This window comes from Pagrus major, chromosome 24 (genome assembly GCF_040436345.1).
Source record: "Pagrus major chromosome 24, Pma_NU_1.0".
Lineage (NCBI taxonomy): Eukaryota > Metazoa > Chordata > Actinopteri > Spariformes > Sparidae > Pagrus > Pagrus major.
The window spans coordinates 1,894,992-1,914,870 of record NC_133238.1 but is presented as its reverse complement, the minus strand read 5'-3'; the positions used below and the strand labels follow the sequence as shown (position 1 = coordinate 1,914,870).

The 19,879-nt window shown below is 55.0% G+C and overlaps 43 non-coding genes across 43 annotated transcripts; all 43 read left to right on the top strand.

Moving 5' to 3' along the window:
* Positions 1-95: 95 nt before the first annotated feature.
* Positions 96-286, top strand: LOC140992848 (U2 spliceosomal RNA). Its single transcript, XR_012178382.1, has one exon. It is a non-coding gene; the product is annotated as a U2 spliceosomal RNA (small nuclear RNA).
* A 435-nt stretch (positions 287-721) lies between these two features.
* On the top strand, positions 722-836 carry LOC140993100 (U5 spliceosomal RNA). Its single transcript, XR_012178602.1, has one exon. It is a non-coding gene; the product is annotated as a U5 spliceosomal RNA (small nuclear RNA).
* Positions 837-1,013: 177 nt separating this feature from the next.
* LOC140992847 (U2 spliceosomal RNA) lies at positions 1,014-1,204 on the top strand. Its single transcript, XR_012178381.1, has one exon. It is a non-coding gene; the product is annotated as a U2 spliceosomal RNA (small nuclear RNA).
* A 435-nt stretch (positions 1,205-1,639) lies between these two features.
* On the top strand, positions 1,640-1,754 carry LOC140993099 (U5 spliceosomal RNA). The gene has a single exon (XR_012178601.1). It is a non-coding gene; the product is annotated as a U5 spliceosomal RNA (small nuclear RNA).
* A 177-nt stretch (positions 1,755-1,931) lies between these two features.
* LOC140992846 (U2 spliceosomal RNA) lies at positions 1,932-2,122 on the top strand. Its single transcript, XR_012178380.1, has one exon. It is a non-coding gene; the product is annotated as a U2 spliceosomal RNA (small nuclear RNA).
* A 435-nt stretch (positions 2,123-2,557) lies between these two features.
* Positions 2,558-2,672, top strand: LOC140993098 (U5 spliceosomal RNA). The gene has a single exon (XR_012178600.1). It is a non-coding gene; the product is annotated as a U5 spliceosomal RNA (small nuclear RNA).
* Positions 2,673-2,849: 177 nt separating this feature from the next.
* On the top strand, positions 2,850-3,040 carry LOC140992845 (U2 spliceosomal RNA). Its single transcript, XR_012178379.1, has one exon. It is a non-coding gene; the product is annotated as a U2 spliceosomal RNA (small nuclear RNA).
* Positions 3,041-3,475: 435 nt separating this feature from the next.
* LOC140993094 (U5 spliceosomal RNA) lies at positions 3,476-3,590 on the top strand. Its single transcript, XR_012178598.1, has one exon. It is a non-coding gene; the product is annotated as a U5 spliceosomal RNA (small nuclear RNA).
* Positions 3,591-3,767: 177 nt separating this feature from the next.
* LOC140992844 (U2 spliceosomal RNA) lies at positions 3,768-3,958 on the top strand. The gene has a single exon (XR_012178378.1). It is a non-coding gene; the product is annotated as a U2 spliceosomal RNA (small nuclear RNA).
* Positions 3,959-4,393: 435 nt separating this feature from the next.
* On the top strand, positions 4,394-4,508 carry LOC140993093 (U5 spliceosomal RNA). Its single transcript, XR_012178597.1, has one exon. It is a non-coding gene; the product is annotated as a U5 spliceosomal RNA (small nuclear RNA).
* Positions 4,509-4,685: 177 nt separating this feature from the next.
* On the top strand, positions 4,686-4,876 carry LOC140992843 (U2 spliceosomal RNA). The gene has a single exon (XR_012178377.1). It is a non-coding gene; the product is annotated as a U2 spliceosomal RNA (small nuclear RNA).
* A 435-nt stretch (positions 4,877-5,311) lies between these two features.
* LOC140993092 (U5 spliceosomal RNA) lies at positions 5,312-5,426 on the top strand. The gene has a single exon (XR_012178596.1). It is a non-coding gene; the product is annotated as a U5 spliceosomal RNA (small nuclear RNA).
* A 177-nt stretch (positions 5,427-5,603) lies between these two features.
* On the top strand, positions 5,604-5,794 carry LOC140992841 (U2 spliceosomal RNA). Its single transcript, XR_012178376.1, has one exon. It is a non-coding gene; the product is annotated as a U2 spliceosomal RNA (small nuclear RNA).
* Positions 5,795-6,229: 435 nt separating this feature from the next.
* On the top strand, positions 6,230-6,344 carry LOC140992614 (U5 spliceosomal RNA). Its single transcript, XR_012178180.1, has one exon. It is a non-coding gene; the product is annotated as a U5 spliceosomal RNA (small nuclear RNA).
* Positions 6,345-6,521: 177 nt separating this feature from the next.
* LOC140992840 (U2 spliceosomal RNA) lies at positions 6,522-6,712 on the top strand. Its single transcript, XR_012178375.1, has one exon. It is a non-coding gene; the product is annotated as a U2 spliceosomal RNA (small nuclear RNA).
* Positions 6,713-7,147: 435 nt separating this feature from the next.
* On the top strand, positions 7,148-7,262 carry LOC140992615 (U5 spliceosomal RNA). Its single transcript, XR_012178181.1, has one exon. It is a non-coding gene; the product is annotated as a U5 spliceosomal RNA (small nuclear RNA).
* A 177-nt stretch (positions 7,263-7,439) lies between these two features.
* On the top strand, positions 7,440-7,630 carry LOC140992839 (U2 spliceosomal RNA). Its single transcript, XR_012178374.1, has one exon. It is a non-coding gene; the product is annotated as a U2 spliceosomal RNA (small nuclear RNA).
* Positions 7,631-8,065: 435 nt separating this feature from the next.
* Positions 8,066-8,180, top strand: LOC140993091 (U5 spliceosomal RNA). Its single transcript, XR_012178595.1, has one exon. It is a non-coding gene; the product is annotated as a U5 spliceosomal RNA (small nuclear RNA).
* A 177-nt stretch (positions 8,181-8,357) lies between these two features.
* LOC140992837 (U2 spliceosomal RNA) lies at positions 8,358-8,548 on the top strand. Its single transcript, XR_012178372.1, has one exon. It is a non-coding gene; the product is annotated as a U2 spliceosomal RNA (small nuclear RNA).
* Positions 8,549-8,983: 435 nt separating this feature from the next.
* Positions 8,984-9,098, top strand: LOC140993090 (U5 spliceosomal RNA). The gene has a single exon (XR_012178594.1). It is a non-coding gene; the product is annotated as a U5 spliceosomal RNA (small nuclear RNA).
* A 177-nt stretch (positions 9,099-9,275) lies between these two features.
* On the top strand, positions 9,276-9,466 carry LOC140992836 (U2 spliceosomal RNA). The gene has a single exon (XR_012178371.1). It is a non-coding gene; the product is annotated as a U2 spliceosomal RNA (small nuclear RNA).
* Positions 9,467-9,901: 435 nt separating this feature from the next.
* Positions 9,902-10,016, top strand: LOC140993089 (U5 spliceosomal RNA). Its single transcript, XR_012178593.1, has one exon. It is a non-coding gene; the product is annotated as a U5 spliceosomal RNA (small nuclear RNA).
* A 177-nt stretch (positions 10,017-10,193) lies between these two features.
* LOC140992835 (U2 spliceosomal RNA) lies at positions 10,194-10,384 on the top strand. The gene has a single exon (XR_012178370.1). It is a non-coding gene; the product is annotated as a U2 spliceosomal RNA (small nuclear RNA).
* Positions 10,385-10,819: 435 nt separating this feature from the next.
* On the top strand, positions 10,820-10,934 carry LOC140993088 (U5 spliceosomal RNA). Its single transcript, XR_012178592.1, has one exon. It is a non-coding gene; the product is annotated as a U5 spliceosomal RNA (small nuclear RNA).
* Positions 10,935-11,111: 177 nt separating this feature from the next.
* LOC140992834 (U2 spliceosomal RNA) lies at positions 11,112-11,302 on the top strand. Its single transcript, XR_012178369.1, has one exon. It is a non-coding gene; the product is annotated as a U2 spliceosomal RNA (small nuclear RNA).
* Positions 11,303-11,737: 435 nt separating this feature from the next.
* Positions 11,738-11,852, top strand: LOC140993087 (U5 spliceosomal RNA). The gene has a single exon (XR_012178591.1). It is a non-coding gene; the product is annotated as a U5 spliceosomal RNA (small nuclear RNA).
* A 177-nt stretch (positions 11,853-12,029) lies between these two features.
* LOC140992833 (U2 spliceosomal RNA) lies at positions 12,030-12,220 on the top strand. Its single transcript, XR_012178368.1, has one exon. It is a non-coding gene; the product is annotated as a U2 spliceosomal RNA (small nuclear RNA).
* Positions 12,221-12,655: 435 nt separating this feature from the next.
* LOC140993086 (U5 spliceosomal RNA) lies at positions 12,656-12,770 on the top strand. The gene has a single exon (XR_012178590.1). It is a non-coding gene; the product is annotated as a U5 spliceosomal RNA (small nuclear RNA).
* Positions 12,771-12,947: 177 nt separating this feature from the next.
* LOC140992832 (U2 spliceosomal RNA) lies at positions 12,948-13,138 on the top strand. Its single transcript, XR_012178367.1, has one exon. It is a non-coding gene; the product is annotated as a U2 spliceosomal RNA (small nuclear RNA).
* Positions 13,139-13,573: 435 nt separating this feature from the next.
* Positions 13,574-13,688, top strand: LOC140993084 (U5 spliceosomal RNA). The gene has a single exon (XR_012178589.1). It is a non-coding gene; the product is annotated as a U5 spliceosomal RNA (small nuclear RNA).
* Positions 13,689-13,865: 177 nt separating this feature from the next.
* LOC140992830 (U2 spliceosomal RNA) lies at positions 13,866-14,056 on the top strand. The gene has a single exon (XR_012178366.1). It is a non-coding gene; the product is annotated as a U2 spliceosomal RNA (small nuclear RNA).
* A 435-nt stretch (positions 14,057-14,491) lies between these two features.
* Positions 14,492-14,606, top strand: LOC140993082 (U5 spliceosomal RNA). Its single transcript, XR_012178587.1, has one exon. It is a non-coding gene; the product is annotated as a U5 spliceosomal RNA (small nuclear RNA).
* A 177-nt stretch (positions 14,607-14,783) lies between these two features.
* Positions 14,784-14,974, top strand: LOC140992829 (U2 spliceosomal RNA). Its single transcript, XR_012178365.1, has one exon. It is a non-coding gene; the product is annotated as a U2 spliceosomal RNA (small nuclear RNA).
* Positions 14,975-15,409: 435 nt separating this feature from the next.
* On the top strand, positions 15,410-15,524 carry LOC140993081 (U5 spliceosomal RNA). Its single transcript, XR_012178586.1, has one exon. It is a non-coding gene; the product is annotated as a U5 spliceosomal RNA (small nuclear RNA).
* A 177-nt stretch (positions 15,525-15,701) lies between these two features.
* Positions 15,702-15,892, top strand: LOC140992828 (U2 spliceosomal RNA). Its single transcript, XR_012178364.1, has one exon. It is a non-coding gene; the product is annotated as a U2 spliceosomal RNA (small nuclear RNA).
* A 435-nt stretch (positions 15,893-16,327) lies between these two features.
* Positions 16,328-16,442, top strand: LOC140993080 (U5 spliceosomal RNA). The gene has a single exon (XR_012178585.1). It is a non-coding gene; the product is annotated as a U5 spliceosomal RNA (small nuclear RNA).
* A 177-nt stretch (positions 16,443-16,619) lies between these two features.
* On the top strand, positions 16,620-16,810 carry LOC140992827 (U2 spliceosomal RNA). The gene has a single exon (XR_012178363.1). It is a non-coding gene; the product is annotated as a U2 spliceosomal RNA (small nuclear RNA).
* Positions 16,811-17,245: 435 nt separating this feature from the next.
* LOC140993079 (U5 spliceosomal RNA) lies at positions 17,246-17,360 on the top strand. Its single transcript, XR_012178584.1, has one exon. It is a non-coding gene; the product is annotated as a U5 spliceosomal RNA (small nuclear RNA).
* A 177-nt stretch (positions 17,361-17,537) lies between these two features.
* On the top strand, positions 17,538-17,728 carry LOC140992825 (U2 spliceosomal RNA). The gene has a single exon (XR_012178361.1). It is a non-coding gene; the product is annotated as a U2 spliceosomal RNA (small nuclear RNA).
* A 435-nt stretch (positions 17,729-18,163) lies between these two features.
* LOC140993078 (U5 spliceosomal RNA) lies at positions 18,164-18,278 on the top strand. Its single transcript, XR_012178583.1, has one exon. It is a non-coding gene; the product is annotated as a U5 spliceosomal RNA (small nuclear RNA).
* Positions 18,279-18,455: 177 nt separating this feature from the next.
* LOC140993028 (U2 spliceosomal RNA) lies at positions 18,456-18,646 on the top strand. Its single transcript, XR_012178545.1, has one exon. It is a non-coding gene; the product is annotated as a U2 spliceosomal RNA (small nuclear RNA).
* A 435-nt stretch (positions 18,647-19,081) lies between these two features.
* LOC140993077 (U5 spliceosomal RNA) lies at positions 19,082-19,196 on the top strand. Its single transcript, XR_012178582.1, has one exon. It is a non-coding gene; the product is annotated as a U5 spliceosomal RNA (small nuclear RNA).
* Positions 19,197-19,373: 177 nt separating this feature from the next.
* On the top strand, positions 19,374-19,564 carry LOC140992824 (U2 spliceosomal RNA). The gene has a single exon (XR_012178360.1). It is a non-coding gene; the product is annotated as a U2 spliceosomal RNA (small nuclear RNA).
* The last annotated feature ends 315 nt before the right edge of the window (positions 19,565-19,879 follow it).

The following is a 19,879-nucleotide window of genomic DNA, read 5'->3' as shown; positions in this document are numbered from 1 at the left end:
AGCACAAGCCACTCCGCCGCGCAATGCAAATGGCACACCGCGACGAGTGTGAAGCGTGCCAGGAGGTGGGCTCAGGCAGCAGACGACTGGGGCTCATCGCTTCTCGGCCTTTTGGCTAAGATCAAGTGTAGTATCTGTTCTTATCAGTTTAATATCTGATATGTCCTCTATATGGGGACAACATATTAAATGGATTTTTAGCCTCGGGAGCTGAAACAGGGGCTTGCTCCGTTCACTCCACGCATCGACCCGGTATTGCAGCGCCGCCGGGAACGGTGCACCCCTCTCCGGCCTTGTTGAAAATCAATCAGTGTTGCAGACCAAAGGCCTTGACAAACTTGACATTGCGGCACAGAATCGGCAGCAAGAAGAAGGCTGGCAAACCGCAGCGAGAGCTGCGCTTTGCATGGTCAGAAAAAGAGGCAAAACTGCCTCGCCGCGGCCGGTGCGCAATACCTGCTGAGTGTGCCCTGCATTTCCCCCCCGCGGTCCTCAACTGAAACAGAGAGTCTGGAAGCGCCCGAGTGTTTGTGACGTTTGGTGGCCTGCGCCCAACGAGCAGGCTTTTCTCTCTCCACAAACCGGTCGAGTAGAGCCTGGGATAATGTGGGGACGGGCGTGGCCAGGGATTTTGGTGCGCGATGAGCCAAGTGAGGCTCACCATGAGAAGAGTGCCTGGGACCACAGCTGTCTTGGCTGCTGTCGAGGAGAGGCGCTGTACTTACTCGGGTTTCTCTTCATAACGCACAAGTCTTTCGCCTTTTACTAAAGACTTCCGTGGAGAGGAACACCAATGAGTTGAAGATATTTTTGGCAGGCTTTGCCGTTTGGCTGAGCCTCGTGCATGTGTGAAAATCAATAAAGCCGGCCTTAACCAGACTCGGGGCTAAGCCACGGAGCGCTTGGGAGGAGCCGCTAAGCACAAGCCACTCCGCCGCGCAATGCAAATGGCACACCGCGACGAGTGTGAAGCGTGCCAGGAGGTGGGCTCAGGCAGCAGACGACTGGGGCTCATCGCTTCTCGGCCTTTTGGCTAAGATCAAGTGTAGTATCTGTTCTTATCAGTTTAATATCTGATATGTCCTCTATATGGGGACAACATATTAAATGGATTTTTAGCCTCGGGAGCTGAAACAGGGGCTTGCTCCGTTCACTCCACGCATCGACCCGGTATTGCAGCGCCGCCGGGAACGGTGCACCCCTCTCCGGCCTTGTTGAAAATCAATCAGTGTTGCAGACCAAAGGCCTTGACAAACTTGACATTGCGGCACAGAATCGGCAGCAAGAAGAAGGCTGGCAAACCGCAGCGAGAGCTGCGCTTTGCATGGTCAGAAAAAGAGGCAAAACTGCCTCGCCGCGGCCGGTGCGCAATACCTGCTGAGTGTGCCCTGCATTTCCCCCCCGCGGTCCTCAACTGAAACAGAGAGTCTGGAAGCGCCCGAGTGTTTGTGACGTTTGGTGGCCTGCGCCCAACGAGCAGGCTTTTCTCTCTCCACAAACCGGTCGAGTAGAGCCTGGGATAATGTGGGGACGGGCGTGGCCAGGGATTTTGGTGCGCGATGAGCCAAGTGAGGCTCACCATGAGAAGAGTGCCTGGGACCACAGCTGTCTTGGCTGCTGTCGAGGAGAGGCGCTGTACTTACTCGGGTTTCTCTTCATAACGCACAAGTCTTTCGCCTTTTACTAAAGACTTCCGTGGAGAGGAACACCAATGAGTTGAAGATATTTTTGGCAGGCTTTGCCGTTTGGCTGAGCCTCGTGCATGTGTGAAAATCAATAAAGCCGGCCTTAACCAGACTCGGGGCTAAGCCACGGAGCGCTTGGGAGGAGCCGCTAAGCACAAGCCACTCCGCCGCGCAATGCAAATGGCACACCGCGACGAGTGTGAAGCGTGCCAGGAGGTGGGCTCAGGCAGCAGACGACTGGGGCTCATCGCTTCTCGGCCTTTTGGCTAAGATCAAGTGTAGTATCTGTTCTTATCAGTTTAATATCTGATATGTCCTCTATATGGGGACAACATATTAAATGGATTTTTAGCCTCGGGAGCTGAAACAGGGGCTTGCTCCGTTCACTCCACGCATCGACCCGGTATTGCAGCGCCGCCGGGAACGGTGCACCCCTCTCCGGCCTTGTTGAAAATCAATCAGTGTTGCAGACCAAAGGCCTTGACAAACTTGACATTGCGGCACAGAATCGGCAGCAAGAAGAAGGCTGGCAAACCGCAGCGAGAGCTGCGCTTTGCATGGTCAGAAAAAGAGGCAAAACTGCCTCGCCGCGGCCGGTGCGCAATACCTGCTGAGTGTGCCCTGCATTTCCCCCCCGCGGTCCTCAACTGAAACAGAGAGTCTGGAAGCGCCCGAGTGTTTGTGACGTTTGGTGGCCTGCGCCCAACGAGCAGGCTTTTCTCTCTCCACAAACCGGTCGAGTAGAGCCTGGGATAATGTGGGGACGGGCGTGGCCAGGGATTTTGGTGCGCGATGAGCCAAGTGAGGCTCACCATGAGAAGAGTGCCTGGGACCACAGCTGTCTTGGCTGCTGTCGAGGAGAGGCGCTGTACTTACTCGGGTTTCTCTTCATAACGCACAAGTCTTTCGCCTTTTACTAAAGACTTCCGTGGAGAGGAACACCAATGAGTTGAAGATATTTTTGGCAGGCTTTGCCGTTTGGCTGAGCCTCGTGCATGTGTGAAAATCAATAAAGCCGGCCTTAACCAGACTCGGGGCTAAGCCACGGAGCGCTTGGGAGGAGCCGCTAAGCACAAGCCACTCCGCCGCGCAATGCAAATGGCACACCGCGACGAGTGTGAAGCGTGCCAGGAGGTGGGCTCAGGCAGCAGACGACTGGGGCTCATCGCTTCTCGGCCTTTTGGCTAAGATCAAGTGTAGTATCTGTTCTTATCAGTTTAATATCTGATATGTCCTCTATATGGGGACAACATATTAAATGGATTTTTAGCCTCGGGAGCTGAAACAGGGGCTTGCTCCGTTCACTCCACGCATCGACCCGGTATTGCAGCGCCGCCGGGAACGGTGCACCCCTCTCCGGCCTTGTTGAAAATCAATCAGTGTTGCAGACCAAAGGCCTTGACAAACTTGACATTGCGGCACAGAATCGGCAGCAAGAAGAAGGCTGGCAAACCGCAGCGAGAGCTGCGCTTTGCATGGTCAGAAAAAGAGGCAAAACTGCCTCGCCGCGGCCGGTGCGCAATACCTGCTGAGTGTGCCCTGCATTTCCCCCCCGCGGTCCTCAACTGAAACAGAGAGTCTGGAAGCGCCCGAGTGTTTGTGACGTTTGGTGGCCTGCGCCCAACGAGCAGGCTTTTCTCTCTCCACAAACCGGTCGAGTAGAGCCTGGGATAATGTGGGGACGGGCGTGGCCAGGGATTTTGGTGCGCGATGAGCCAAGTGAGGCTCACCATGAGAAGAGTGCCTGGGACCACAGCTGTCTTGGCTGCTGTCGAGGAGAGGCGCTGTACTTACTCGGGTTTCTCTTCATAACGCACAAGTCTTTCGCCTTTTACTAAAGACTTCCGTGGAGAGGAACACCAATGAGTTGAAGATATTTTTGGCAGGCTTTGCCGTTTGGCTGAGCCTCGTGCATGTGTGAAAATCAATAAAGCCGGCCTTAACCAGACTCGGGGCTAAGCCACGGAGCGCTTGGGAGGAGCCGCTAAGCACAAGCCACTCCGCCGCGCAATGCAAATGGCACACCGCGACGAGTGTGAAGCGTGCCAGGAGGTGGGCTCAGGCAGCAGACGACTGGGGCTCATCGCTTCTCGGCCTTTTGGCTAAGATCAAGTGTAGTATCTGTTCTTATCAGTTTAATATCTGATATGTCCTCTATATGGGGACAACATATTAAATGGATTTTTAGCCTCGGGAGCTGAAACAGGGGCTTGCTCCGTTCACTCCACGCATCGACCCGGTATTGCAGCGCCGCCGGGAACGGTGCACCCCTCTCCGGCCTTGTTGAAAATCAATCAGTGTTGCAGACCAAAGGCCTTGACAAACTTGACATTGCGGCACAGAATCGGCAGCAAGAAGAAGGCTGGCAAACCGCAGCGAGAGCTGCGCTTTGCATGGTCAGAAAAAGAGGCAAAACTGCCTCGCCGCGGCCGGTGCGCAATACCTGCTGAGTGTGCCCTGCATTTCCCCACCGCGGTCCTCAACTGAAACAGAGAGTCTGGAAGCGCCCGAGTGTTTGTGACGTTTGGTGGCCTGCGCCCAACGAGCAGGCTTTTCTCTCTCCACAAACCGGTCGAGTAGAGCCTGGGATAATGTGGGGACGGGCGTGGCCAGGGATTTTGGTGCGCGATGAGCCAAGTGAGGCTCACCATGAGAAGAGTGCCTGGGACCACAGCTGTCTTGGCTGCTGTCGAGGAGAGGCGCTGTACTTACTCGGGTTTCTCTTCATAACGCACAAGTCTTTCGCCTTTTACTAAAGACTTCCGTGGAGAGGAACACCAATGAGTTGAAGATATTTTTGGCAGGCTTTGCCGTTTGGCTGAGCCTCGTGCATGTGTGAAAATCAATAAAGCCGGCCTTAACCAGACTCGGGGCTAAGCCACGGAGCGCTTGGGAGGAGCCGCTAAGCACAAGCCACTCCGCCGCGCAATGCAAATGGCACACCGCGACGAGTGTGAAGCGTGCCAGGAGGTGGGCTCAGGCAGCAGACGACTGGGGCTCATCGCTTCTCGGCCTTTTGGCTAAGATCAAGTGTAGTATCTGTTCTTATCAGTTTAATATCTGATATGTCCTCTATATGGGGACAACATATTAAATGGATTTTTAGCCTCGGGAGCTGAAACAGGGGCTTGCTCCGTTCACTCCACGCATCGACCCGGTATTGCAGCGCCGCCGGGAACGGTGCACCCCTCTCCGGCCTTGTTGAAAATCAATCAGTGTTGCAGACCAAAGGCCTTGACAAACTTGACATTGCGGCACAGAATCGGCAGCAAGAAGAAGGCTGGCAAACCGCAGCGAGAGCTGCGCTTTGCATGGTCAGAAAAAGAGGCAAAACTGCCTCGCCGCGGCCGGTGCGCAATACCTGCTGAGTGTGCCCTGCATTTCCCCCCCGCGGTCCTCAACTGAAACAGAGAGTCTGGAAGCGCCCGAGTGTTTGTGACGTTTGGTGGCCTGCGCCCAACGAGCAGGCTTTTCTCTCTCCACAAACCGGTCGAGTAGAGCCTGGGATAATGTGGGGACGGGCGTGGCCAGGGATTTTGGTGCGCGATGAGCCAAGTGAGGCTCACCATGAGAAGAGTGCCTGGGACCACAGCTGTCTTGGCTGCTGTCGAGGAGAGGCGCTGTACTTACTCGGGTTTCTCTTCATAACGCACAAGTCTTTCGCCTTTTACTAAAGACTTCCGTGGAGAGGAACACCAATGAGTTGAAGATATTTTTGGCAGGCTTTGCCGTTTGGCTGAGCCTCGTGCATGTGTGAAAATCAATAAAGCCGGCCTTAACCAGACTCGGGGCTAAGCCACGGAGCGCTTGGGAGGAGCCGCTAAGCACAAGCCACTCCGCCGCGCAATGCAAATGGCACACCGCGACGAGTGTGAAGCGTGCCAGGAGGTGGGCTCAGGCAGCAGACGACTGGGGCTCATCGCTTCTCGGCCTTTTGGCTAAGATCAAGTGTAGTATCTGTTCTTATCAGTTTAATATCTGATATGTCCTCTATATGGGGACAACATATTAAATGGATTTTTAGCCTCGGGAGCTGAAACAGGGGCTTGCTCCGTTCACTCCACGCATCGACCCGGTATTGCAGCGCCGCCGGGAACGGTGCACCCCTCTCCGGCCTTGTTGAAAATCAATCAGTGTTGCAGACCAAAGGCCTTGACAAACTTGACATTGCGGCACAGAATCGGCAGCAAGAAGAAGGCTGGCAAACCGCAGCGAGAGCTGCGCTTTGCATGGTCAGAAAAAGAGGCAAAACTGCCTCGCCGCGGCCGGTGCGCAATACCTGCTGAGTGTGCCCTGCATTTCCCCCCCGCGGTCCTCAACTGAAACAGAGAGTCTGGAAGCGCCCGAGTGTTTGTGACGTTTGGTGGCCTGCGCCCAACGAGCAGGCTTTTCTCTCTCCACAAACCGGTCGAGTAGAGCCTGGGATAATGTGGGGACGGGCGTGGCCAGGGATTTTGGTGCGCGATGAGCCAAGTGAGGCTCACCATGAGAAGAGTGCCTGGGACCACAGCTGTCTTGGCTGCTGTCGAGGAGAGGCGCTGTACTTACTCGGGTTTCTCTTCATAACGCACAAGTTTTTCGCCTTTTACTAAAGACTTCCGTGGAGAGGAACACCAATGAGTTGAAGATATTTTTGGCAGGCTTTGCCGTTTGGCTGAGCCTCGTGCATGTGTGAAAATCAATAAAGCCGGCCTTAACCAGACTCGGGGCTAAGCCACGGAGCGCTTGGGAGGAGCCGCTAAGCACAAGCCACTCCGCCGCGCAATGCAAATGGCACACCGCGACGAGTGTGAAGCGTGCCAGGAGGTGGGCTCAGGCAGCAGACGACTGGGGCTCATCGCTTCTCGGCCTTTTGGCTAAGATCAAGTGTAGTATCTGTTCTTATCAGTTTAATATCTGATATGTCCTCTATATGGGGACAACATATTAAATGGATTTTTAGCCTCGGGAGCTGAAACAGGGGCTTGCTCCGTTCACTCCACGCATCGACCCGGTATTGCAGCGCCGCCGGGAACGGTGCACCCCTCTCCGGCCTCGTTGAAAATCAATCAGTGTTGCAGACCAAAGGCCTTGACAAACTTGACATTGCGGCACAGAATCGGCAGCAAGAAGAAGGCTGGCAAACCGCAGCGAGAGCTGCGCTTTGCATGGTCAGAAAAAGAGGCAAAACTGCCTCGCCGCGGCCGGTGCGCAATACCTGCTGAGTGTGCCCTGCATTTCCCCCCCGCGGTCCTCAACTGAAACAGAGAGTCTGGAAGCGCCCGAGTGTTTGTGACGTTTGGTGGCCTGCGCCCAACGAGCAGGCTTTTCTCTCTCCACAAACCGGTCGAGTAGAGCCTGGGATAATGTGGGGACGGGCGTGGCCAGGGATTTTGGTGCGCGATGAGCCAAGTGAGGCTCACCATGAGAAGAGTGCCTGGGACCACAGCTGTCTTGGCTGCTGTCGAGGAGAGGCGCTGTACTTACTCGGGTTTCTCTTCATAACGCACAAGTCTTTCGCCTTTTACTAAAGACTTCCGTGGAGAGGAATACCAATGAGTTGAAGATATTTTTGGCAGGCTTTGCCGTTTGGCTGAGCCTCGTGCATGTGTGAAAATCAATAAAGCCGGCCTTAACCAGACTCGGGGCTAAGCCACGGAGCGCTTGGGAGGAGCCGCTAAGCACAAGCCACTCCGCCGCGCAATGCAAATGGCACACCGCGACGAGTGTGAAGCGTGCCAGGAGGTGGGCTCAGGCAGCAGACGACTGGGGCTCATCGCTTCTCGGCCTTTTGGCTAAGATCAAGTGTAGTATCTGTTCTTATCAGTTTAATATCTGATATGTCCTCTATATGGGGACAACATATTAAATGGATTTTTAGCCTCGGGAGCTGAAACAGGGGCTTGCTCCGTTCACTCCACGCATCGACCCGGTATTGCAGCGCCGCCGGGAACGGTGCACCCCTCTCCGGCCTTGTTGAAAATCAATCAGTGTTGCAGACCAAAGGCCTTGACAAACTTGACATTGCGGCACAGAATCGGCAGCAAGAAGAAGGCTGGCAAACCGCAGCGAGAGCTGCGCTTTGCATGGTCAGAAAAAGAGGCAAAACTGCCTCGCCGCGGCCGGTGCGCAATACCTGCTGAGTGTGCCCTGCATTTCCCCCCCGCGGTCCTCAACTGAAACAGAGAGTCTGGAAGCGCCCGAGTGTTTGTGACGTTTGGTGGCCTGCGCCCAACGAGCAGGCTTTTCTCTCTCCACAAACCGGTCGAGTAGAGCCTGGGATAATGTGGGGACGGGCGTGGCCAGGGATTTTGGTGCGCGATGAGCCAAGTGAGGCTCACCATGAGAAGAGTGCCTGGGACCACAGCTGTCTTGGCTGCTGTCGAGGAGAGGCGCTGTACTTACTCGGGTTTCTCTTCATAACGCACAAGTCTTTCGCCTTTTACTAAAGACTTCCGTGGAGAGGAACACCAATGAGTTGAAGATATTTTTGGCAGGCTTTGCCGTTTGGCTGAGCCTCGTGCATGTGTGAAAATCAATAAAGCCGGCCTTAACCAGAATCGGGGCTAAGCCACGGAGCGCTTGGGAGGAGCCGCTAAGCACAAGCCACTCCGCCGCGCAATGCAAATGGAACACCGCGACGAGTGTGAAGCGTGCCAGGAGGTGGGCTCAGGCAGCAGACGACTGGGGCTCATCGCTTCTCGGCCTTTTGGCTAAGATCAAGTGTAGTATCTGTTCTTATCAGTTTAATATCTGATATGTCCTCTATATGGGGACAACATATTAAATGGATTTTTAGCCTCGGGAGCTGAAACAGGGGCTTGCTCCGTTCACTCCACGCATCGACCCGGTATTGCAGCGCCGCCGGGAACGGTGCACCCCTCTCCGGCCTTGTTGAAAATCAATCAGTGTTGCAGACCAAAGGCCTTGACAAACTTGACATTGCGGCACAGAATCGGCAGCAAGAAGAAGGCTGGCAAACCGCAGCGAGAGCTGCGCTTTGCATGGTCAGAAAAAGAGGCAAAACTGCCTCGCCGCGGCCGGTGCGCAATACCTGCTGAGTGTGCCCTGCATTTCCCCCCCGCGGTCCTCAACTGAAACAGAGAGTCTGGAAGCGCCCGAGTGTTTGTGACGTTTGGTGGCCTGCGCCCAACGAGCAGGCTTTTCTCTCTCCACAAACCGGTCGAGTAGAGCCTGGGATAATGTGGGGACGGGCGTGGCCAGGGATTTTGGTGCGCGATGAGCCAAGTGAGGCTCACCATGAGAAGAGTGCCTGGGACCACAGCTGTCTTGACTGCTGTCGAGGAGAGGCGCTGTACTTACTCGGGTTTCTCTTCATAACGCACAAGTCTTTCGCCTTTTACTAAAGACTTCCGTGGAGAGGAACACCAATGAGTTGAAGATATTTTTGGCAGGCTTTGCCGTTTGGCTGAGCCTCGTGCATGTGTGAAAATCAATAAAGCCGGCCTTAACCAGACTCGGGGCTAAGCCACGGAGCGCTTGGGAGGAGCCGCTAAGCACAAGCCACTCCGCCGCGCAATGCAAATGGCACACCGCGACGAGTGTGAAGCGTGCCAGGAGGTGGGCTCAGGCAGCAGACGACTGGGGCTCATCGCTTCTCGGCCTTTTGGCTAAGATCAAGTGTAGTATCTGTTCTTATCAGTTTAATATCTGATATGTCCTCTATATGGGGACAACATATTAAATGGATTTTTAGCCTCGGGAGCTGAAACAGGGGCTTGCTCCGTTCACTCCACGCATCGACCCGGTATTGCAGCGCCGCCGGGAACGGTGCACCCCTCTCCGGCCTTGTTGAAAATCAATCAGTGTTGCAGACCAAAGGCCTTGACAAACTTGACATTGCGGCACAGAATCGGCAGCAAGAAGAAGGCTGGCAAACCGCAGCGAGAGCTGCGCTTTGCATGGTCAGAAAAAGAGGCAAAACTGCCTCGCCGCGGCCGGTGCGCAATACCTGCTGAGTGTGCCCTGCATTTCCCCCCCGCGGTCCTCAACTGAAACAGAGAGTCTGGAAGCGCCCGAGTGTTTGTGACGTTTGGTGGCCTGCGCCCAACGAGCAGGCTTTTCTCTCTCCACAAACCGGTCGAGTAGAGCCTGGGATAATGTGGGGACGGGCGTGGCCAGGGATTTTGGTGCGCGATGAGCCAAGTGAGGCTCACCATGAGAAGAGTGCCTGGGACCACAGCTGTCTTGGCTGCTGTCGAGGAGAGGCGCTGTACTTACTCGGGTTTCTCTTCATAACGCACAAGTCTTTCGCCTTTTACTAAAGACTTCCGTGGAGAGGAACACCAATGAGTTGAAGATATTTTTGGCAGGCTTTGCCGTTTGGCTGAGCCTCGTGCATGTGTGAAAATCAATAAAGCCGGCCTTAACCAGACTCGGGGCTAAGCCACGGAGCGCTTGGGAGGAGCCGCTAAGCACAAGCCACTCCGCCGCGCAATGCAAATGGCACACCGCGACGAGTGTGAAGCGTGCCAGGAGGTGGGCTCAGGCAGCAGACGACTGGGGCTCATCGCTTCTCGGCCTTTTGGCTAAGATCAAGTGTAGTATCTGTTCTTATCAGTTTAATATCTGATATGTCCTCTATATGGGGACAACATATTAAATGGATTTTTAGCCTCGGGAGCTGAAACAGGGGCTTGCTCCGTTCACTCCACGCATCGACCCGGTATTGCAGCGCCGCCGGGAACGGTGCACCCCTCTCCGGCCTTGTTGAAAATCAATCAGTGTTGCAGACCAAAGGCCTTGACAAACTTGACATTGCGGCACAGAATCGGCAGCAAGAAGAAGGCTGGCAAACCGCAGCGAGAGCTGCGCTTTGCATGGTCAGAAAAAGAGGCAAAACTGCCTCGCCGCGGCCGGTGCGCAATACCTGCTGAGTGTGCCCTGCATTTCCCCCCCGCGGTCCTCAACTGAAACAGAGAGTCTGGAAGCGCCCGAGTGTTTGTGACGTTTGGTGGCCTGCGCCCAACGAGCAGGCTTTTCTCTCTCCACAAACCGGTCGAGTAGAGCCTGGGATAATGTGGGGACGGGCGTGGCCAGGGATTTTGGTGCGCGATGAGCCAAGTGAGGCTCACCATGAGAAGAGTGCCTGGGACCACAGCTGTCTTGGCTGCTGTCGAGGAGAGGCGCTGTACTTACTCGGGTTTCTCTTCATAACGCACAAGTCTTTCGCCTTTTACTAAAGACTTCCGTGGAGAGGAACACCAATGAGTTGAAGATATTTTTGGCAGGCTTTGCCGTTTGGCTGAGCCTCGTGCATGTGTGAAAATCAATAAAGCCGGCCTTAACCAGACTCGGGGCTAAGCCACGGAGCGCTTGGGAGGAGCCGCTAAGCACAAGCCACTCCGCCGCGCAATGCAAATGGCACACCGCGACGAGTGTGAAGCGTGCCAGGAGGTGGGCTCAGGCAGCAGACGACTGGGGCTCATCGCTTCTCGGCCTTTTGGCTAAGATCAAGTGTAGTATCTGTTCTTATCAGTTTAATATCTGATATGTCCTCTATATGGGGACAACATATTAAATGGATTTTTAGCCTCGGGAGCTGAAACAGGGGCTTGCTCCGTTCACTCCACGCATCGACCCGGTATTGCAGCGCCGCCGGGAACGGTGCACCCCTCTCCGGCCTTGTTGAAAATCAATCAGTGTTGCAGACCAAAGGCCTTGACAAACTTGACATTGCGGCACAGAATCGGCAGCAAGAAGAAGGCTGGCAAACCGCAGCGAGAGCTGCGCTTTGCATGGTCAGAAAAAGAGGCAAAACTGCCTCGCCGCGGCCGGTGCGCAATACCTGCTGAGTGTGCCCTGCATTTCCCCCCCGCGGTCCTCAACTGAAACAGAGAGTCTGGAAGCGCCCGAGTGTTTGTGACGTTTGGTGGCCTGCGCCCAACGAGCAGGCTTTTCTCTCTCCACAAACCGGTCGAGTAGAGCCTGGGATAATGTGGGGACGGGCGTGGCCAGGGATTTTGGTGCGCGATGAGCCAAGTGAGGCTCACCATGAGAAGAGTGCCTGGGACCACAGCTGTCTTGGCTGCTGTCGAGGAGAGGCGCTGTACTTACTCGGGTTTCTCTTCATAACGCACAAGTCTTTCGCCTTTTACTAAAGACTTCCGTGGAGAGGAACACCAATGAGTTGAAGATATTTTTGGCAGGCTTTGCCGTTTGGCTGAGCCTCGTGCATGTGTGAAAATCAATAAAGCCGGCCTTAACCAGACTCGGGGCTAAGCCACGGAGCGCTTGGGAGGAGCCGCTAAGCACAAGCCACTCCGCCGCGCAATGCAAATGGCACACCGCGACGAGTGTGAAGCGTGCCAGGAGGTGGGCTCAGGCAGCAGACGACTGGGGCTCATCGCTTCTCGGCCTTTTGGCTAAGATCAAGTGTAGTATCTGTTCTTATCAGTTTAATATCTGATATGTCCTCTATATGGGGACAACATATTAAATGGATTTTTAGCCTCGGGAGCTGAAACAGGGGCTTGCTCCGTTCACTCCACGCATCGACCCGGTATTGCAGCGCCGCCGGGAACGGTGCACCCCTCTCCGGCCTTGTTGAAAATCAATCAGTGTTGCAGACCAAAGGCCTTGACAAACTTGACATTGCGGCACAGAATCGGCAGCAAGAAGAAGGCTGGCAAACCGCAGCGAGAGCTGCGCTTTGCATGGTCAGAAAAAGAGGCAAAACTGCCTCGCCGCGGCCGGTGCGCAATACCTGCTGAGTGTGCCCTGCATTTCCCCCCCGCGGTCCTCAACTGAAACAGAGAGTCTGGAAGCGCCCGAGTGTTTGTGACGTTTGGTGGCCTGCGCCCAACGAGCAGGCTTTTCTCTCTCCACAAACCGGTCGAGTAGAGCCTGGGATAATGTGGGGACGGGCGTGGCCAGGGATTTTGGTGCGCGATGAGCCAAGTGAGGCTCACCATGAGAAGAGTGCCTGGGACCACAGCTGTCTTGGCTGCTGTCGAGGAGAGGCGCTGTACTTACTCGGGTTTCTCTTCATAACGCACAAGTCTTTCGCCTTTTACTAAAGACTTCCGTGGAGAGGAACACCAATGAGTTGAAGATATTTTTGGCAGGCTTTGCCGTTTGGCTGAGCCTCGTGCATGTGTGAAAATCAATAAAGCCGGCCTTAACCAGACTCGGGGCTAAGCCACGGAGCGCTTGGGAGGAGCCGCTAAGCACAAGCCACTCCGCCGCGCAATGCAAATGGCACACCGCGACGAGTGTGAAGCGTGCCAGGAGGTGGGCTCAGGCAGCAGACGACTGGGGCTCATCGCTTCTCGGCCTTTTGGCTAAGATCAAGTGTAGTATCTGTTCTTATCAGTTTAATATCTGATATGTCCTCTATATGGGGACAACATATTAAATGGATTTTTAGCCTCGGGAGCTGAAACAGGGGCTTGCTCCGTTCACTCCACGCATCGACCCGGTATTGCAGCGCCGCCGGGAACGGTGCACCCCTCTCCGGCCTTGTTGAAAATCAATCAGTGTTGCAGACCAAAGGCCTTGACAAACTTGACATTGCGGCACAGAATCGGCAGCAAGAAGAAGGCTGGCAAACCGCAGCGAGAGCTGCGCTTTGCATGGTCAGAAAAAGAGGCAAAACTGCCTCGCCGCGGCCGGTGCGCAATACCTGCTGAGTGTGCCCTGCATTTCCCCCCCGCGGTCCTCAACTGAAACAGAGAGTCTGGAAGCGCCCGAGTGTTTGTGACGTTTGGTGGCCTGCGCCCAACGAGCAGGCTTTTCTCTCTCCACAAACCGGTCGAGTAGAGCCTGGGATAATGTGGGGACGGGCGTGGCCAGGGATTTTGGTGCGCGATGAGCCAAGTGAGGCTCACCATGAGAAGAGTGCCTGGGACCACAGCTGTCTTGGCTGCTGTCGAGGAGAGGCGCTGTACTTACTCGGGTTTCTCTTCATAACGCACAAGTCTTTCGCCTTTTACTAAAGACTTCCGTGGAGAGGAACACCAATGAGTTGAAGATATTTTTGGCAGGCTTTGCCGTTTGGCTGAGCCTCGTGCATGTGTGAAAATCAATAAAGCCGGCCTTAACCAGACTCGGGGCTAAGCCACGGAGCGCTTGGGAGGAGCCGCTAAGCACAAGCCACTCCGCCGCGCAATGCAAATGGCACACCGCGACGAGTGTGAAGCGTGCCAGGAGGTGGGCTCAGGCAGCAGACGACTGGGGCTCATCGCTTCTCGGCCTTTTGGCTAAGATCAAGTGTAGTATCTGTTCTTATCAGTTTAATATCTGATATGTCCTCTATATGGGGACAACATATTAAATGGATTTTTAGCCTCGGGAGCTGAAACAGGGGCTTGCTCCGTTCACTCCACGCATCGACCCGGTATTGCAGCGCCGCCGGGAACGGTGCACCCCTCTCCGGCCTTGTTGAAAATCAATCAGTGTTGCAGACCAAAGGCCTTGACAAACTTGACATTGCGGCACAGAATCGGCAGCAAGAAGAAGGCTGGCAAACCGCAGCGAGAGCTGCGCTTTGCATGGTCAGAAAAAGAGGCAAAACTGCCTCGCCGCGGCCGGTGCGCAATACCTGCTGAGTGTGCCCTGCATTTCCCCCCCGCGGTCCTCAACTGAAACAGAGAGTCTGGAAGCGCCCGAGTGTTTGTGACGTTTGGTGGCCTGCGCCCAACGAGCAGGCTTTTCTCTCTCCACAAACCGGTCGAGTAGAGCCTGGGATAATGTGGGGACGGGCGTGGCCAGGGATTTTGGTGCGCGATGAGCCAAGTGAGGCTCACCATGAGAAGAGTGCCTGGGACCACAGCTGTCTTGGCTGCTGTCGAGGAGAGGCGCTGTACTTACTCGGGTTTCTCTTCATAACGCACAAGTCTTTCGCCTTTTACTAAAGACTTCCGTGGAGAGGAACACCAATGAGTTGAAGATATTTTTGGCAGGCTTTGCCGTTTGGCTGAGCCTCGTGCATGTGTGAAAATCAATAAAGCCGGCCTTAACCAGACTCGGGGCTAAGCCACGGAGCGCTTGGGAGGAGCCGCTAAGCACAAGCCACTCCGCCGCGCAATGCAAATGGCACACCGCGACGAGTGTGAAGCGTGCCAGGAGGTGGGCTCAGGCAGCAGACGACTGGGGCTCATCGCTTCTCGGCCTTTTGGCTAAGATCAAGTGTAGTATCTGTTCTTATCAGTTTAATATCTGATATGTCCTCTATATGGGGACAACATATTAAATGGATTTTTAGCCTCGGGAGCTGAAACAGGGGCTTGCTCCGTTCACTCCACGCATCGACCCGGTATTGCAGCGCCGCCGGGAACGGTGCACCCCTCTCCGGCCTTGTTGAAAATCAATCAGTGTTGCAGACCAAAGGCCTTGACAAACTTGACATTGCGGCACAGAATCGGCAGCAAGAAGAAGGCTGGCAAACCGCAGCGAGAGCTGCGCTTTGCATGGTCAGAAAAAGAGGCAAAACTGCCTCGCCGCGGCCGGTGCGCAATACCTGCTGAGTGTGCCCTGCATTTCCCCCCCGCGGTCCTCAACTGAAACAGAGAGTCTGGAAGCGCCCGAGTGTTTGTGACGTTTGGTGGCCTGCGCCCAACGAGCAGGCTTTTCTCTCTCCACAAACCGGTCGAGTAGAGCCTGGGATAATGTGGGGACGGGCGTGGCCAGGGATTTTGGTGCGCGATGAGCCAAGTGAGGCTCACCATGAGAAGAGTGCCTGGGACCACAGCTGTCTTGGCTGCTGTCGAGGAGAGGCGCTGTACTTACTCGGGTTTCTCTTCATAACGCACAAGTCTTTCGCCTTTTACTAAAGACTTCCGTGGAGAGGAACACCAATGAGTTGAAGATATTTTTGGCAGGCTTTGCCGTTTGGCTGAGCCTCGTGCATGTGTGAAAATCAATAAAGCCGGCCTTAACCAGACTCGGGGCTAAGCCACGGAGCGCTTGGGAGGAGCCGCTAAGCACAAGCCACTCCGCCGCGCAATGCAAATGGCACACCGCGACGAGTGTGAAGCGTGCCAGGAGGTGGGCTCAGGCAGCAGACGACTGGGGCTCATCGCTTCTCGGCCTTTTGGCTAAGATCAAGTGTAGTATCTGTTCTTATCAGTTTAATATCTGATATGTCCTCTATATGGGGACAACATATTAAATGGATTTTTAGCCTCGGGAGCTGAAACAGGGGCTTGCTCCGTTCACTCCACGCATCGACCCGGTATTGCAGCGCCGCCGGGAACGGTGCACCCCTCTCCGGCCTTGTTGAAAATCAATCAGTGTTGCAGACCAAAGGCCTTGACAAACTTGACATTGCGGCACAGAATCGGCAGCAAGAAGAAGGCTGGCAAACCGCAGCGAGAGCTGCGCTTTGCATGGTCAGAAAAAGAGGCAAAACTGCCTCGCCGCGGCCGGTGCGCAATACCTGCTGAGTGTGCCCTGCATTTCCCCCCCGCGGTCCTCAACTGAAACAGAGAGTCTGGAAGCGCCCGAGTGTTTGTGACGTTTGGTGGCCTGCGCCCAACGAGCAGGCTTTTCTCTCTCCACAAACCGGTCGAGTAGAGCCTGGGATAATGTGGGGACGGGCGTGGCCAGGGATTTTGGTGCGCGATGAGCCAAGTGAGGCTCACCATGAGAAGAGTGCCTGGGACCACAGCTGTCTTGGCTGCTGTCGAGGAGAGGCGCTGTACTTACTCGGGTTTCTCTTCATAACGCACAAGTCTTTCGCCTTTTACTAAAGACTTCCGTGGAGAGGAACACCAATGAGTTGAAGATATTTTTGGCAGGCTTTGCCGTTTGGCTGAGCCTCGTGCATGTGTGAAAATCAATAAAGCCGGCCTTAACCAGACTCGGGGCTAAGCCACGGAGCGCTTGGGAGGAGCCGCTAAGCACAAGCCACTCCGCCGCGCAATGCAAATGGCACACCGCGACGAGTGTGAAGCGTGCCAGGAGGTGGGCTCAGGCAGCAGACGACTGGGGCTCATCGCTTCTCGGCCTTTTGGCTAAGATCAAGTGTAGTATCTGTTCTTATCAGTTTAATATCTGATATGTCCTCTATATGGGGACAACATATTAAATGGATTTTTAGCCTCGGGAGCTGAAACAGGGGCTTGCTCCGTTCACTCCACGCATCGACCCGGTATTGCAGCGCCGCCGGGAACGGTGCACCCCTCTCCGGCCTTGTTGAAAATCAATCAGTGTTGCAGACCAAAGGCCTTGACAAACTTGACATTGCGGCACAGAATCGGCAGCAAGAAGAAGGCTGGCAAACCGCAGCGAGAGCTGCGCTTTGCATGGTCAGAAAAAGAGGCAAAACTGCCTCGCCGCGGCCGGTGCGCAATACCTGCTGAGTGTGCCCTGCATTTCCCCCCCGCGGTCCTCAACTGAAACAGAGAGTCTGGAAGCGCCCGAGTGTTTGTGACGTTTGGTGGCCTGCGCCCAACGAGCAGGCTTTTCTCTCTCCACAAACCGGTCGAGTAGAGCCTGGGATAATGTGGGGACGGGCGTGGCCAGGGATTTTGGTGCGCGATGAGCCAAGTGAGGCTCACCATGAGAAGAGTGCCTGGGACCACAGCTGTCTTGGCTGCTGTCGAGGAGAGGCGCTGTACTTACTCGGGTTTCTCTTCATAACGCACAAGTCTTTCGCCTTTTACTAAAGACTTCCGTGGAGAGGAACACCAATGAGTTGAAGATATTTTTGGCAGGCTTTGCCGTTTGGCTGAGCCTCGTGCATGTGTGAAAATCAATAAAGCCGGCCTTAACCAGACTCGGGGCTAAGCCACGGAGCGCTTGGGAGGAGCCGCTAAGCACAAGCCACTCCGCCGCGCAATGCAAATGGCACACCGCGACGAGTGTGAAGCGTGCCAGGAGGTGGGCTCAGGCAGCAGACGACTGGGGCTCATCGCTTCTCGGCCTTTTGGCTAAGATCAAGTGTAGTATCTGTTCTTATCAGTTTAATATCTGATATGTCCTCTATATGGGGACAACATATTAAATGGATTTTTAGCCTCGGGAGCTGAAACAGGGGCTTGCTCCGTTCACTCCACGCATCGACCCGGTATTGCAGCGCCGCCGGGAACGGTGCACCCCTCTCCGGCCTTGTTGAAAATCAATCAGTGTTGCAGACCAAAGGCCTTGACAAACTTGACATTGCGGCACAGAATCGGCAGCAAGAAGAAGGCTGGCAAACCGCAGCGAGAGCTGCGCTTTGCATGGTCAGAAAAAGAGGCAAAACTGCCTCGCCGCGGCCGGTGCGCAATACCTGCTGAGTGTGCCCTGCATTTCCCCCCCGCGGTCCTCAACTGAAACAGAGAGTCTGGAAGCGCCCGAGTGTTTGTGACGTTTGGTGGCCTGCGCCCAACGAGCAGGCTTTTCTCTCTCCACAAACCGGTCGAGTAGAGCCTGGGATAATGTGGGGACGGGCGTGGCCAGGGATTTTGGTGCGCGATGAGCCAAGTGAGGCTCACCATGAGAAGAGTGCCTGGGACCACAGCTGTCTTGGCTGCTGTCGAGGAGAGGCGCTGTACTTACTCGGGTTTCTCTTCATAACGCACAAGTCTTTCGCCTTTTACTAAAGACTTCCGTGGAGAGGAACACCAATGAGTTGAAGATATTTTTGGCAGGCTTTGCCGTTTGGCTGAGCCTCGTGCATGTGTGAAAATCAATAAAGCCGGCCTTAACCAGACTCGGGGCTAAGCCACGGAGCGCTTGGGAGGAGCCGCTAAGCACAAGCCACTCCGCCGCGCAATGCAAATGGCACACCGCGACGAGTGTGAAGCGTGCCAGGAGGTGGGCTCAGGCAGCAGACGACTGGGGCTCATCGCTTCTCGGCCTTTTGGCTAAGATCAAGTGTAGTATCTGTTCTTATCAGTTTAATATCTGATATGTCCTCTATATGGGGACAACTTATTAAATGGATTTTTAGCCTCGGGAGCTGAAACAGGTGCTTGCTCCGTTCACTCCACGCATCGACCCGGTATTGCAGCGCCGCCGGGAACGGTGCACCCCTCTCCGGCCTTGTTGAAAATCAATCAGTGTTGCAGACCAAAGGCCTTGACAAACTTGACATTGCGGCACAGAATCGGCAGCAAGAAGAAGGCTGGCAAACCGCAGCGAGAGCTGCGCTTTGCATGGTCAGAAAAAGAGGCAAAACTGCCTCGCCGCGGCCGGTGCGCAATACCTGCTGAGTGTGCCCTGCATTTCCCCCCCGCGGTCCTCAACTGAAACAGAGAGTCTGGAAGCGCCCGAGTGTTTGTGACGTTTGGTGGCCTGCGCCCAACGAGCAGGCTTTTCTCTCTCCACAAACCGGTCGAGTAGAGCCTGGGATAATGTGGGGACGGGCGTGGCCAGGGATTTTGGTGCGCGATGAGCCAAGTGAGGCTCACCATGAGAAGAGTGCCTGGGACCACAGCTGTCTTGGCTGCTGTCGAGGAGAGGCGCTGTACTTACTCGGGTTTCTCTTCATAACGCACAAGTCTTTCGCCTTTTACTAAAGACTTCCGTGGAGAGGAACACCAATGAGTTGAAGATATTTTTGGCAGGCTTTGCCGTTTGGCTGAGCCTCGTGCATGTGTGAAAATCAATAAAGCCGGCCTTAACCAGACTCGGGGCTAAGCCACGGAGCGCTTGGGAGGAGCCGCTAAGCACAAGCCACTCCGCCGCGCAATGCAAATGGCACACCGCGACGAGTGTGAAGCGTGCCAGGAGGTGGGCTCAGGCAGCAGACGACTTGGGCTCATCGCTTCTCGGCCTTTTGGCTAAGATCAAGTGTAGTATCTGTTCTTATCAGTTTAATATCTGATATGTCCTCTATATGGGGACAACATATTAAATGGATTTTTAGCCTCGGGAGCTGAAACAGGGGCTTGCTCCGTTCACTCCACGCATCGACCCGGTATTGCAGCGCCGCCGGGAACGGTGCACCCCTCTCCGGCCTTGTTGAAAATCAATCAGTGTTGCAGACCAAAGGCCTTGACAAACTTGACATTGCGGCACAGAATCGGCAGCAAGAAGAAGGCTGGCAAACCGCAGCGAGAGCTGCGCTTTGCATGGTCAGAAAAAGAGGCAAAACTGCCTCGCCGCGGCCGGTGCGCAATACCTGCTGAGTGTGCCCTGCATTTCCCCCCCGCGGTCCTCAACTGAAACAGAGAGTCTGGAAGCGCCCGAGTGTTTGTGACGTTTGGTGGCCTGCGCCCAACGAGCAGGCTTTTCTCTCTCCACAAACCGGTCGAGTAGAGCCTGGG